At 41.5% G+C, this 11,824-nt stretch overlaps 1 pseudogene; it reads left to right on the top strand.

Moving 5' to 3' along the window:
• On the top strand, positions 1,281-2,510 carry Gm5529 (predicted pseudogene 5529; annotated as a pseudogene).

Here is an 11,824-nt window from a genome sequence, read left to right as displayed (position 1 = left end):
GGCTTCCTTTATTCTTTTTTCCCATGACCCAATTTTTGTGTTAGTAAAACAGCAAGGTTCACAAAGCCATCCCATCAAATATAATTATCTTCTGACTTTTTCCATTGCTTATCTTAGCCAGCTCTATATTGTTCTAACAGGATGCCAAAGAAGAGTAGATCATTTCTGGGCAAAACATGTTTCTTACTGTTCTAAGGCCCGGAAGTCCAAGATCAAGGATTCCACTTCTGTCAGGGGACTTCAGGCTGTGTCATCCCATGACCGAGAGTGGAAGGGTCTAAGAACTTGAAAGCAAGCCAGAAGTGGAACTCACAGCCTCAAGCCCTATTATAATTAGCATTGATCCATACATGAGGGTAGACAGGTCATGGCCTCAGCATCTCTCAGAGGTTCTGCTTCTCGGTACCACATTGGGATTAAGCTTCCAACAAATGTTCTTTGACAGTCACATTTAAATTATGCCATTACTCAACACATATTACACAATTGTTTACTGTGTCTGATAGATATTGCATATTCAAAGGGGAACAAAACAGGAGCATCCAGCTTACCATGTAGTGGAAGAACTCATCAATCAAAGTATTACCTATAAACTAGAGGCATTGGCTATGTTCATCACAATTGAGGAAAAAGGAGCTATACGAATGCACAAAACTATAGAAAGAAGACTCCTGGGGAGGTGACAATCGGCTTAAAATGTAAAGAATGAATAGATAGTGCGTGAGTGAGGAGGACAGAAAGCATTCTCAGGAAGTCTTACTTTCATTTACCTTTATTTGCACTTGTATGCATGGAGGTACAGACAGCATCTGTCAGGAGACTGAAGACATGACGAGTTGTATTTTTTATTTATTTTATTTTTAACTGTGTGTCTGTGTCAGGGAAGATATGTGCACGTGTGCAGTGCCCACGAAAGCTCAGAAGAGGGCTTCGGATCTCCCGGATCAGGGGTTGCAGGTGATATTGTGAAATCGGAACTGGGAATTCAGATCAGGCTCTCTATGAAATCCGTGCTTACTCTTGACCAATGAGCCATTCATCTAGCCTCGTGAGGAGAGATTTATGAACAATGAGTGATATTATTGAAACAGGTTCTAAGAATTGTGTCATTACGTGGCCTACTTGAGAACATCTCAATTTCACTGATGCCAGCCCTCCTTGCTCATCATCCTAGGGGAAGAAAGGTTGCATTAGTGGTCCACTCCAAAAGATCAACTGCCAGCAAAAGATGGCCTGACAATAAGTTGGTAAGAAAACAACCTCTTAGAAGCTGTCTAGAGCCCAGAGCCCCGGAGTCAAAGCCGGTTGTCAACCCAGCCCTGTCCCGCACTCGCCTGCCTCTTCTTTTTTTGCTTTCAACATGACAGATGCCGCTGTGTCCTTCCCCAAGGACTTCTTGGCCGGTGGAGTGGCCGCAGCCATCTCCAAGATGGCGGTAGCACCCATCGAGAGGGTCAAGCTGCTGCTGCAGGTGCAGCATGCCAGCAAGCAAATCATGTCAGATAAGCAATACAAGGGCATCATAGACTGCGTGGTTCGTATCCCCAAGGAACAGGGAGTCCTGTACTTCTGGCGTGGGAACCTGGCCAATGACATCAGATACTTCCCCACCCAGGCTCTCAACTTTGCCTTCAAAGATAAATACAAGCAGATCTTTCTGGGTGGTGTGGACAAGAGGACCCAGTTCTGGCGCTACTTTGCAGGGAACCTGGCATCAGGTGGTGGTGCCGCTGGGGCTACATCCTTGTGCTTTGTGTACCCTCTTGATTTTGCCCATACCCGTCTAGCAGCTGATGTGGGCAAAGCTGGATCTGAAAAAGGCCTTGGTGACTGCCTGGTTAAGATCTACAAATCTGATGGGATTAAGGGCCTGTACCAAGGCTTTAATGTGTCAGTACAGGGCATTATCATCTACGGAGCTGCCTACTTTGGTATCTATGACACTGCAAAGGGAATGCTCCCAGATCCCAAGAATACTCACATCTTCATCAGCTGGATGATTGCACAGTTTGTCACTGCTGTCGCTAGCCTGACTTCCTATCCTTTTGACACGGTTCGCCGTCGTATGATGATGCAGTCTGGACGCAAAGGAACTGATATCATGTACACAGGCACGCTTGACTGCTGGTGGAAGATGGCGCGCGATGAAGGGAGCAAGGCTTTTTTCAAGGGCACATGGTTCAACGTTCTCAGAGGCATGGGTGGCGCCTTTGTGCTTGTCTTGTACGATGAGATCAAGAAATACACATAATTATGTCCTACGTGTTCTCCCCAAGAACAGGCATGTTGTACAATATACCATATCTTGAAAATTCTGGACAGATTCTCTGGGCTTGTCTGTTTTATCAGTGGCAACTATTTACCAGTTGAAAAGTGGGAAGCAATAATATTCATCTGACCAGTTTTCTCTTAAAGCCATTTCCATAATGACAATAATGATGGGACTCAATTATATTTTTATTTCAGTCACTCCTGATAATAAAAAATTGAAGAAATAAAAATACCAAAAAAAAGCTGTCTAGAAGACAAAGGCAAAGTTGGGAAAGAGGAAAGGAAGAGAAGATGAAAAAAGAAAAAAGAGAAAAAGAGACTTGGAACAGGACGAGACAGTTGTGGCCATTGAAAAATTAAGTCGGATTCTTTGGCTTGGTCAAGAGCCAGGGAGTCCAAGTTCACTGCTACCAGGGTCAAAAGAAACCTGAACCTTGGGATTCTGCCTAAGGAAAAGTCTGTTTGTTTTCCCAACCCAAAGCTGTTGGCTGCAAAGCCTCAAGGTTCTTTGTCACTGTTAGAACCCTCAGGGGCTGAGGGAGAAGTTTCGATATAAAATGGATCTCAGTCCTAGGACTCAAGCTGAGATGACTCTGTGTGGCCAGTCTCCTCTAAGGGAAACTTGGGAAATGGCTGTTTATATCTTTAATGATAAAAAATGGTGCTATTGTTACCCTGGTCTCATTAAGTCCTTCTTTCTTTCATTTTTCTAACTCACTGTGCAGACAGATTCCTAACGAATTTTCTTTCTTCCCCTTAAGCCTCTAAAGTAATGCCAGGAGCAGACACATAACTCTACCTCTTAGGAGAGACCATTGCTTTCCAACCTGGGAAAGCATGAAGCGATGGATTTCCACCAGCTTACCCAAAGCTTCGTCACTAGTGTAACAGTAGGCAGCTGCCTCCTACAGAAAGGGACTGGTGGCTGATCCTGCTCTTTTATGTGCCTCTGGACTCAAGTACTAATCTGAAAGTTTGTATTTCACTTTCTACACAGACCCTAGAATATGCATAACTCATTGGCTTCTGGTCTCAAGTGTCTCTGAGTGGAGTGTAGCCACCCCAAACCTCAAGTTCCTGGGGAAAATTCAAAGGAAAAGCCCAGTGAGAAGCAGAAAGTGAGATCCCCATGAACAGCCAGGAAGCGTGGTTCAAGTTTTGTGACTTGTTTTCAGAAGGAACATGCCTACAGATCCTTTTAGGAGGAACAGGGTAGAAAAGTCTTCTCATTTACTAGAGAGACCTCTGTTAAAATGCTAAGCCTTCCATTCAACATGAGAACTTTCACTGCATTTTGCATGTATGTACATGTGTGTGAGTGAGTGCCCATGTATGCTTGTATTGTGCAGATGCAGGTGCATATTCATATGTATGCATATATATGCACATTCTTATACATATCTGTATGCATACACATATGCATATACATACACATATAAATATATTACTACATAAATACTATATAATAGAAATCAAATATGTAAATATACTATTTCTCAAAATGCAATTTATATATACCTTTCTTTCTTTTTTATGGATGTTCTTCTGAGTCAAGCATGTATATTTCCCACTCTGTGCCCAGCCTAGGGTCCCTAGAAGGGCTCTGGGCAGCTGGCAGCTGGTAGGAGTTTGCTGAGCTCTTGCTTAGCTAATGAGGGGAACACTGAGCAGGGAGCTTTGGTGAAAACCAACCCAAGAGCAGCTTCGAGCCTTGAGGTTCTAGTTATTGTGAGTTGTGACAGTTAAGGGCCATGTGTCTCATGACCATGATAAGGGGTCGTTGGAAAGAGCAAGCATGAGACATGATTTACGCCACAGCCTTCTTTGAAATGAAATAATAATCCAACCCTTTCTTGGCAGTGATGTCTGCTCAGTGTTTCCCTATGCATGTCCTTCAAACGTGCTTCTTGTTCAAACATCTGGGACTGTCAACTGAGACAAGCTGGACTCATCCACTGTAGCACCTGGTTTATGGGCAGAAAGCAGACTCTAGGAACATTTGAAAGGACCTGTAAGAAATGTGGGGTTTTGTTTGTGATTCTGGAAAAGACGTCCACAGAATACTTTAAAAATATTTTGGACTACAACCAATCAAAGTTCAGAGTTGTGGAGTTCAGTCCCAATAGATATATCTACAATCTGACTCCCACGCCTAAGGCTCAGGGATCATTGAAGAAGAGAAGACAGAAAGATTGTAAGAGCCGGAAGAACCTGGAGTTTTGTGTGAGATTGTATCTCCCAGGAATGTCAGAAGCTACACCCATAAAGTCTCACCAACACAACTGTCTAAATATGAGCTGAACAAGGGCAATAACAATAGATATGCCAAGTGAATGGAGGAAAGACCATGGGGCCTGTACCCTATACAAAGAACTGCAGGCCACTAAGGAATGCCAACAGCTGAAAAATAAGTCTTCCCCAGGGAGAGCACACCAATTAGTTATCTAATACTGTCTTAGTTAGGGTTTTACTGCTGTGAACAGACACCATGGCCAAGGCAACTCTTATAAGGACAACATTTAATTGGAATTGGCTTACAGGTTCAGAGGTTCAGTCCATCATCAATGTGGGAACATGGCAACATCCAGGCAAGCATGGTGTAGGAGAAGCTGAGAGCTCTACATCTTCATCTGAAGGTTGCTAGCAGAATACTGACTTTCAGGTAGTTAGAGTGATGGTATTAAAACCCATACTCACAGTGACACACCTACTCCAACAGGGCCACACCTTCTAATAGTGCCACTCCCTGAACCAAGCATATACAAACCATCACAAATAACAAATGGTCAGTCCAAAAAAAAACCATACAGACAAGTAACAAACAGAGTGGGTAGGTACTTATGTATTTGAGAATACACATGCATGCACATAAACACACACACACACACACACACACACACACACACACACACACACACACATGCAGAGAGGAGGAAGGGATAGGAGAGAGACCATAAAACTGAAAAAGAGTAAGGAAGAGTACATGGCAGGTTTTGAAGGGACAAAAAAGAGAGGGAAGTAATGTAATTACATTATAATCTCAAAAAAATAAAAGAAATAAATTTAAAAATACTTTGGAAAAATAGTTTCCAGCTCTTAAAACATGAAGGCTTCATATAAAAATCTTGAGATCCAATCTCTCTCTCTCTCCCTCCCCCCCTCTCTTTCTCTCCTTCCCTCCCTATCTCTCTGTCTGTCTCTGTCTGTCTGTGTGTCTGTCTGTGTTCTGTCTCTCTCTCTCTGTGTCTGTCTCTCTGTCTATCTTTCTGTCTTTCTTCCTCTGTGTGTGTGTGTATGTGTGTGTGTTTGCATGTGCACATTCATTGTTACAGGTGGTTTCTTTGTTTTGTTGTTGCTGTTTTGTTTTGAGACACGGTCTCTCTCGCTGGCTTGGAACATATCATGTAGACTTGGCTGGCTGGCTAAAGAGACTCGAAGACCTTGTCTGTGACTCCTCACCATGGGGATTCCAAACATGCGCCACCAAGCCTGGCTTGTTTTGTTTTGTTTTGTTTTGTTTTGTTTTGTTTTGTTTTATGTCGAGCATGGGAATCAAGCTTGTTTCCTCTTATAGGCCAACACTTTCATGACTGAGCCATCTCCCCAGCCTCCAACTTATTTCAACAGATCAAAAGATCTAGAGACAACAGTAGGAAGGACCCATGTCTGCACAGCCAGAGCCCATCCCTGCATGTCACAAGAAGTCCATTGGTCCTTGACTTAATCTTGACCTGGTTTCTTGCTTGGACCTTAGAAGCTTCTTTGGAATTAAATCGGAGAGCATTAAATTGATATCAATTTCTTTGTCACTACTTTTGAACAGAGAGCAACAGCCATCATTTAATAAGTTCTCATGTGTGCCCATAAATGGCCCTGCTGTCTTCTTGGCTGTGAACTCAGTGAAGGATGCCCTATCAATGTCTACACATTACAAAAGAGAAACTGTGGCAAAAAGAAGCCATGAAGCTAATAAAAAGGAGACAAAAGAGGGCTGGCCCCAAAACCTCAGAGGTGGTTGTCTCTTCTTAATACATGCCTTTTAGATCAGCTAAATGTTCTGCTGGGAGCATCTTCAATCTGCTGGTCCCTCTCCCGATGAATTACCTGGTTTAGTTCTAGCTTCTCACTTTTTTCTTAATCTATGGACCTTGCATCTATAGCTAAACTTTACACTAGGCATAAGGGACATTGTATATTTTGTATGACATGCAGTATATGTATGTCCTGCTGATCAGATTACACAATTATTCACCTATTCTAATTATCCAGGTTTCTTAAAGAACAAAAAAACTAGACGCTGGTTTTGGCTGTTGGATGAGAATGAGCCAGAACTTGTTTGGTGGTGGAAAATATCACAGAGAGATGGATAACACGGCTGTCAGGAAGATTACACTCCTAAACATCACTAGAATTTAACCTGTGCTGCAGTCAAAGCCATGTGCTAAGGCCAAGCGTCTCATATTTATCTCAGAGCCTCTTTTGGTCTCTGCTCCACAGGAAGGCAGTGGTTCCCAGTCTTCTGCATAGCCTCAGCTCTGTCCGAACTTGGACTCCTCCCAAGTGGCTCCCCAGGGTGGCACATGGAGTCCTGCCTGCTTCCTGTGCAGTAAGCGCCAGCTCTCCTTCCTGGTGGCTCCTTCATCCACAAGGCCTGAAGGCTAACATCCCCCCTTTTCTTTTTAACAAAATGATCCACTTACGTGTTATTTATTTTATTTCACAGTGTTCCCACTTTAAGGATGGTTTCTTTGTGTTGTTTTTGTCAGGGGTTTTTTGTCACTGTTTTGTTATTGAATGCTATTGTTTGTCTTCAGTCCAGGCTGAAGACACTGTGGCGTCGTCCCTAAGGCAGTGCCTCTGAGCTCTGGAATTTTCCTTAAGCCCTAGCCAGCCACACCCTCCAGCTGCTTGTGAGTGGCTCTTGCTAAGGCTCCAAACTTGGCCTTTCTGGGAATCATGATTAGCCACATTCCCATACTCCTCCTCCTCCTCAGATACTCTCAGACCCCTAGTCTGCTTGAGATGTGTTTCCTACCTCTGTTTTTCAGGACTTTATAATTTAAATGCATCACTTTGCAGGGGAGGTGCAATTGATTAACACAAAAGAAGAAGAAGAAGAAGAAGAAGAAGAAGAAGAAGAAGAAGAAGAAGAAGAAGAAGAAGAAGAAGAAGAAGAAAAAAACTGAAAACCTGCTCGGATGAAACTGACATGACTTCTCCTGTAACATGATATTTGCCTCACCCTTGACTTCAATTTTATTTTCTTTTTTTTTTTCTTTCCCCTTAAGCACAATCTACTTGCAGTCTCTGTTATGAACTCAATGTCTGTGTCCTCTTCAAACTCATATGTTGAACTCCTTGCTCCCAGAGTGATGGCCTTTTTTAGGTAGAAGCTTCAAGGATTATCATGTCAGCTGGTATATTAGCTACTGTTGTCATTCCTGTTACAAAATGTCTGAGGAAGACCAACTTGAGGATGGAAGGGTGGACTGTAGCTTACAGTTCGTAGTCAGGGCAGCTTCTCATTGTATCTGTAGTCTGGAAGAAAAGAGCAATATTCCAGGCCCTGAAATGGGGCTGCGCACATCTCAGTTGACCTAATCTAGAAACTCCCTCACAGATATGTCAGAGATTTGACAAACCCTTGATATTTCTAGATTCTGTCAAGTTGACAATCAATATTAACTGTCACAGGGGGGTAAAGTTCTTAGGATGGGAGTTTCATTTTAAGAGTAAAAGAAGAGCTAGCTTGAACTATATGTTAATGAGAGAGACAGAGACAGACACAGACAGAGACACAAAGACACAGAGACAGAGAGAGCATCTATGCATGTTAGGATACAGGAAGGCAGCTGTCTGTAGCCCAAAGGAAAGCCCTTCCAAGGCAGAGGATCAATTACATGTGAAAGCAACCCACCCTATGGTGCTCAGTTATAGCAGCCCAGACTTACCGAGCCACCCAAGAGGAAAACTCATGAACATAGCATCTTTCAACTTTTACTGCAGAGCCATGGATGTTTGTTTTGTTCACCAATACAGAGCAAGTGCTTAGCACTTAATGGGCACTCAATAAAAAGTTCACTCAAGGGAAGAAAGTGCTTGTTATTTAAGAGCCATCATTAGAGACCAGAAGCCCATTGATAAAGCTTTTTAAGATAAACAGTTAAATGGTCTATTTCATATCAATTTCCTTGACCAGAAATAAGAGTGTCTTCTCAATATGAGCCACTCTGTGTATGTGGGTTGTTTGGGGGTCTATCTTTTAAACATAATTTCACATAACCAAAGTGTCTCTAAGAAAACAAACATTCAAAAGGTAAAGACCTAATGTGGGATCTGAAGTCATCTGAAGGCTTTTGTGGATGTTACATGAGCTGCATGAATAATAACATGTATTACCTGCTTCCTGCCACCAACTTCAAGACATTTTGGGGAAAGTTTTCTATCAGGAAAGTTTTTCTCTGTCTTCTAATAAATTTCTTCTTTATGTTTAAGCAGATGTGTGCTGAACATCTTTATGGTTGTGATATCTACGACATAGTAGGTAATGAATATTTGTGGATGGATTGAATTTAGGGATAGTTTGTTTAGAGGTTCATAGCATGATATTGAGGGCCAAATTTGCCTCATAACCTATAACTTTGATATGCAAATGCCATGCAGCTTCAGTCTGCCCTTGCTTCATGTTACTGCCATATATCTCCTTGAAGGATGAAAAGCTCACCTCGTTTTGAAGCAAATGGATTTTGAGAAGTCTTTTCTCTTGAGACTTTCAGGAGGATGCTGTGAGTGAGAAGGAACTACCTAGAAAATTTCCCTAAGTTCTACAAGAACAATGGATGGAGTGGTGTTGAATAGAGTTCACAAGGTTGTTTGTTATTAAGAGGGACATTGCTGTTTGGAGCAGAGCCTAGGAGTCTATATTGTTACACATGCACTCTGAGGTAGAATCGAGAAACACTGACCAAGACTCTCTATGTATGAAGATGCAGTATGGAATCTGCAATGTGTCACTACAGCTCCTCTTGTTAAGGTGTGATTCTTATCTCCCTACCCTAGAATCTAGGCTGGTTATGTGACTTGCATAGATCAACAGAAATGGCAGAAGTCATACTTGGCCAGTTCTTCATAAGGCTGATTTTCAGAGGTCTGGCCTTCATGAGCGCTTTTATTTGCTGCCACTGTGTGTTAGGGCTGGACAATTTATCTGCTTTATGTGGTAATCACCTGGTTCGTAGTGGTTATTACTATGTGGTGATATTCTAGGACTTTAGCGGCTAGGATCTAGCTAAAGGAAGGAGGTCACTGGAAGTGTGTCTTTGAAGGTTCCAGCTACTTTCTAGAACTCCCTCTTTTCTCTATACACCATAAAGTTGAAAAGAAAAAAAAAAAAAAAAGAAAGAAAAAACACTGTGCCACATTGCTATCACCATAATGTTCTACCTCACAATGAGCTTTTAGAATCAAGGAGCCAAGGGTCACAAGCTAAAATCTCTGAAACTGTGAACTAAAATTCGTCTTTATTCCTTGCTATTGTATAGAATGAGCATGCCTTTTGTAGCAGTAATTAGTACTATATACGCAAGCTCAATGGAGACAACCAGAATGTTGGAGATACCTATCACCCACATGATGGCTAATCAAGGAGTAGACATTTGAGTTGGACCATCCAAATCCTTGAGAGCTCATAAAGACACACCAAAGTCGATTCACATGCTGTGTTTAGCATTGACCAAGAAGATTTCTACTTTTATTTGAATAAAGACATATATCGGAATGGAAATGTTAATTTTCATAAATTCTTGCAATCTGACTTTTCTGCTCTATTTATTAATACAAGTAGAAATATAACATAGAAGAATCTTATGTTAGTTATGGGTAGTTTCTTTTTTTTTTTATCCACCAAACAATAATAAAAATAACACCAAGAATTTCTGGAGTGAAGTAGGGTTAGGTTTTGGAAGTAATCAACAACCCTTAAAACTGCTCTATAGGCATTGCAAACTGTCTCAAACACCCTGGGTTTCAGTGTGCCCACCCTTACTAATGAAGGCCAAAATTGGCATATAAATTAGTAAGAACTTTTAATTTTTTCACACCTAGAGTAATAAGCTAATGTATATAAGTAATTTTTCAAGGAGTGTGATTTGAGAGCCTGGGGATGGGTGCTAAATTCTTCTGTTTCTAGCAGCGGAGTTCTCTGTACTCCCTCTATTCCTTTGCCTAGTAACACCACTGCATTTTAGCATTAATGATTAATGTCTATTGCTGATGTTTTCAGATTAATGCCTCAATGGCTGGACAGGAAATCTGGTTCCAGTCCACAGGCAAGTTGCCTTAGCTTGTTATTAATCACCATAAAAACATAAGCTGCATAGAGTCTCTGCTGCAAATGAGAGAAGTAAATTTAGTCACAGTGATAATTTTAAATTCACCTCTAGGCAAGCTAGGATGCCTAGGGGAAAGCATTTTAGGAAAAGGGTTGTCTGGAGGAACAGCAGATGTGGAAACCACCACATATCTCCTTTGTAGGCTGAAGAACAAGCTACAGCAGGTGATCCTTATGGTCTGACAGCAACAACGAGCTGTTTGTGTTTAATTAGCACATTGATTAGAGGTTTAAGAAGTGCATATATTTTCCTTTTACCAGTTAATAGGCTTTCTTATTGGTTACAAAAGGAATCCAGCATGGTCTCACCTATTATATAGCTCATGATATTATGAAATAAAAAGAAAATACCACAATAAACTGGTCTAAAATGAAACTCCTGTTTTAAATCAATGGTGTTTGGCCATTAAAAGAATAGTGTTATGTTTTGATTTACAGGAAATAGGTTTAGAAGAGAACAAGTGTATATTCTTTGAGGAACTTCTTTAACAACCCAGGAGATCAATGAAATGAGGAGCTATCCATACAAACTTGTAGCTTGTGTGCTTTGTAAGGTCTCTTTGCAAGGATGCAATAATTTTCTGTGATCTCTAAGCAGAGAGGGCATCTTTTATTGCACCCCTATTACAGACAGAGGAATTGGAGTTCTGAGACATCAGGTCACTAAGTGCAGAGGTTTCACGGGATAGACTCAATCAGCTACATTTAAAGTAAGTTTAAGGTAATTGAAAAGATGTATCTCTCTCCTTCTTGTGCCTCTATCATTTTTATGTCAAGGACATTAGAAAAGATGTAAACTCACAACACAGAAAAGAGATACAATGAGCACATTTAAATTTAATACTAAGTAAAGGTCATATTTAAAACCATCCATTAATGATGGGGAAGGGCAAAGTGAGAGAAGTTGTGAGTGATCTCAGTGAACCAGTGGATGAGACTGGATTGTGATTCATAAACAAGTAGGACATAGATGACCTTCCCTGGAGGACCTCAGGAAAGCATAGATTTAGAAATTGTAGGTGCAGCTCAGGATGATTCATGGGACTAAGTGTGGAATAGTGACACAGGGGAGCCTGTGCCGAAGTGGGTTAATCTGCTCTTCCGTCAGGACCAGATGCTAGTCCACAGCACAGGTGTTTACTCTCTTAATAAAGAGAATTGTTT

The sequence above is a fragment of the Mus musculus genome, chromosome 1 (genome assembly GCF_000001635.26).
Source record: "Mus musculus strain C57BL/6J chromosome 1, GRCm38.p6 C57BL/6J".
NCBI lineage: Eukaryota > Metazoa > Chordata > Mammalia > Rodentia > Muridae > Mus > Mus musculus.
The sequence above is the reverse complement of the archived record's forward strand: the minus strand, read 5'-3'. Positions and strand labels throughout refer to the sequence as shown.